Source organism: Microcebus murinus, chromosome 4 (genome assembly GCF_040939455.1).
Source record: "Microcebus murinus isolate Inina chromosome 4, M.murinus_Inina_mat1.0, whole genome shotgun sequence".
NCBI lineage: Eukaryota > Metazoa > Chordata > Mammalia > Primates > Cheirogaleidae > Microcebus > Microcebus murinus.
The window spans coordinates 41,209,550-41,213,660 of NC_134107.1; the positions used below are offsets into that span (position 1 = coordinate 41,209,550).

The 4,111-nt window shown below is 37.3% G+C and overlaps 1 pseudogene; it reads left to right on the forward strand.

Moving 5' to 3' along the window:
- The first annotated feature begins 3,505 nt into the window (after positions 1 to 3,505).
- Positions 3,506 to 3,860, forward strand: LOC109730712 (Golgi apparatus membrane protein TVP23 homolog B pseudogene; annotated as a pseudogene).
- Positions 3,861 to 4,111: the final 251 nt, after the last annotated feature.

Consider the following 4,111-nt stretch of genomic DNA (forward strand, 5'->3'; position numbering starts at 1 on the left):
TTGTAATTTTACTAAAAACTCTGAGCTTTATCCCTTTGCCCAAGGTCATAGATAGTGAGTGGAAAAACTGGACTGTAAGCCTGTACTCTCTGATTTATTCTCCAAGATTATGAAATTCCCCTATCTTGTTGGGTAACGATGTTTCCTTCCACTCTCCCTCTCACCTTCCCTCCCTCAATTACTTCTTTCCTTCCTTCCTTTCTTTCTTCACACACACAATTAATGAGATCTATATTCCAGGAATTTTTCTGGGTACTGCAGATGCAAAGAAAATAAGACATGTTCTACACCAGAGCGAAATGACTAATCTACCAGAGAGAACCAGATATTTAAGTAACAAATGTCATTGAATATTAACAATGCCATGATTGTGTACATTAGTGGCATAAAAGCATTGGTCTCTTTCACAGAGGAAAGTCATAAAAGACTTCATTGAAAAGGTGACAATTAAGCTGAGTCTGAAAAAATAAGTAGACATTTGCAAGAAAAACTGTGAACAATGGCAGGACACATCCTCTCAGCCCAGGGAACAGAACTTATAAGGGCACAGAGATTTAAGAAAAACCACCAGCAAAAGTCTCACCTTCACAAAAGCATGTGAAGAACAACAGTCTGTGCAGTCTTTCATAAATCCTCTCTTGGGTAATTAGCTCTCTGGAACACCGCCAAGCAGCAGCAAATTTTCCTTTCTCAGCGCTCTTGGGAATATCTGAAATGCAGGACAAATATTTGTGCCACCAAACAATGTTAACATACTTAATTTGCATGAAACTGCATTTAAAAACACCCACACTAAGTGTTAAAGTAGTTGATTGGTTCCAGACAAATTTCTGAGCAGCTTTATTCTGAAAACCTTGTTAACCTCATCCACTAACCTAATGTTAGGGGAGAAAAAAAGGAAACCCATGTAATAATGGTTACTGAAGGAGTATTGGAGGCATAGAAGTGCATAAGTAGCCTTTGCCCTGAAGAATAGACAGAACCAGGACGTCACTTTAATGTAAACGTTCTTCTCTAGTATACAGTAACACTACCTGGCATGACTGGATCATTCTTTCCAGCCCCTGAAAAAGATGATCTCTCAGTTATGTCCATTGCCTTGTCAACTCTCTTTTAAGAAAAAGTCCAGATTTAGAAACAAAAGAGTCATAACAATTCAACATTGTTGTGGAGGAGAACCGTGGACTTCAATCTATTGGTCACCATTTTGTTCTACATGGATATATATATTTTTTCCCTTAGCTAGAGTGTCACCGGATCCTCCAGGGTTCACTCTGTTCACCCCTATGTTACAATCTTTTAACAGATACATCACATGCAAATCCTGCTGAGCTGGTACAGGTGTGTCCAGCAGGTGCCTCAGCTATGTCACACCTGCTGTCAGAAACAGACTTTTATAGAACAGTGGTGTGGGCCTCACCACAGCAGGAGGTGCAAGGGAAAACTTCTGCATTGGATTAGTCACCTATGACTGCCTCATTATGTTTGATCCCCACAACAAACAGATTGGTCTCAATTTAGACAAGATTAAGGCTTTCTAAACATTTTTATTGAGCTGCTTCATTTGATGCCCTCTTTGAGGGTGCCATGTTATTCTGAGTTTAGCTCCTCCCTTTTCAAAACATTTTCACTGACTGGGATGGTTGGGACAGGCTTCTTCCCATGACTACTGAAGCTGCCAGTAACTTCAGTGGGTGTGTACTGAACTGGGCTTTTGTGCTGTTCTGACTCTCCTTGTGAGTGGCTTGTCTACTGATAGATCTTGTTGTAAACAAAGTAGCTGCCACTTTTCATTAATTTATAGTTCTAACAAAATATCAAAGTGCAGGAAGACAAGAATTTGAAAGAGCAGAGTCTTGAGCTATGGAGTTTGATAGATCTAGATTCAAGTTCTTGTTCTAATCACTTACTAATTATGTGACTTAGTACACATTACAATTGGGTCCATGGCAATAGAAGGATTAATGTCTGGCTTAAGTTGTTTTATTTTATCCTATAGAAAAAGTTAACTGTAGAAGAGAAGGTGATAACTATCACTTATCAAGAACTTATTTTGTGATAGTCAAGTATTTTAATAGTAATTACTCCATTTATGTAGCATAAATGTCCCATGTGTCCCATGCTTTGTTCTACTTACTTGGTATATATTAACCCATTTCATTGTTGTCCACATATCAGGAAGACATTATCATTATTCCTACTTTATAAATGAGGAAATTAAGGCACATGGAGATTGTGACAAAAATCATATTTGCTGGCATAACAGGCACATAGTTTTTCCTTACCTGGATCAAATATAACTCTGTGCTCTCAACCTGCTCCTCTTCCAGCTCCCCCTCAGGGCAGCTGAAATTGTCTCCTTCCCTGCCCTTACCTACTGATTGGAGAAGCACTCAGGTCAGTGGGCTGATGGGCCAGTGGACTTTCTGAATACAGAAGAGGTCCTGCATGGATGCAGACCAGGCCTCAATGATTTCCACAAATTCTACTCTGGATAGAGCCAGGCTGTGCCCAATAAGTGTATATACTCGATGTAATGAAAGTTATTTAAAATGGGATATGTTCTTGAGGCCAGGAAACATGAAATTCCATTCTAAGCATCAATATTGTACAATGAGGTACATATTATGCTTTTGTATTGATTCACAAAGATTAACTATGAAAAATCTTATATTAAGGGAAAAGTGCGTATTCTCAGTACCCTGTGATCTTCATAACAGGGGGATCTTTTTTCTTAGTTATGGTGTTAATCCTACTAATTGTGCCTTTGAAAGGATACATGACGTCTATGATCTTTTATGATACATTAAAGGAAAACCTTAACTTTAGACACAAGCATACATACACACATGTGCTTTCTAGTTTTTACAAAAAAATGCACATACTTAACTGCAAAATTATCAGTGAATTGGGCACAACTGTAAAGCTGCACTTAAGGACTACTGAAAAGAAGTTTTGCTAAATACAGCTTATTGAGATTAAAAACAAAAAGCAAAAAACAATCACCAAAACACTAGAGTTTTTCCAAATTCATTGTGATCTTTTTTCTTTTCTAAACTATAAGTAAAGTTCTCAAAGCCCAAATATCTCAAACATTGTTTTTGATGGATTCACTGTTTTCCTATATTTTTCCATTTTTAGCTATTAGGAATGCATCACATTTGTGTAAACAATATGTCACATCATGCTTGTGTTGACAGTAGACCCATTCTAAAGCATTCTAACAGTTCAAGGTTACTTTTGAATGGCCTTTGAGTACACTATACCTGGGCTGGAAGTAGTGGTCTATTTATGGAAAACCACCCTCACTCAGTGGGTAGAGACTATCATCTTTGTCTAATCATGGCAAAGGACAATCTATAATAAATGATACCTTTTGCTGGTGTTTCAACTTGGTTTGTGGCATATATAACTTAATGGATATTATAGAGGCAAGCTCAAAGAAATAAAATAAAAAGTGTTAGGGGACCACTTTGGGGCAGTGAAGAATGTCACAGATAGTCTCATGATTGTACTACACTGGTGAAATCATATTGGAAAGAGCCACTGACTGTTTGAGTCCAGGAAGGCAGCCCCTCAAGGGAATAAAACTGTTTCAGAGGCTGAATCAAGAATCTTTTGGTTAGGACTTACTGTTTATCCAGTACCCTGGGTGATATTTGCTTTTAATGCTATCTTCTCCTTTAGAATAAAGTGGTTGGATGTGTTTATCATGGGTGTGGTACAAGGTGCCAACCTGTATAGTTACATCAGGCATAAAGTGGACAGCAGCAAGAATTTTGAATTTCATCAGTATATCCACCTCTTATCTAGGAGAGCAACTTTTAAGACAAAATACTGAAGGTGATTTGACTTCCTAAATATAGAGTGAGACATTATGTATTCTGTCACATTGGGAACAACCAAACAATTCTTGACTCTGAACCTTTTTGAGGTTAGTCTTTATTGCAATGAGGAGTGTTGGATTTGTTTTTCAATTTAAAAATTTTACTTAAGAAAAGAAAAAATAATTTTAAGAAATCCTAGATGATACAAACAAATGGAAAAAAATCCTATGCTCATGAATTAGAAGAATCAATATTGTTAAAATGACCACACTGCCCAAAACAAT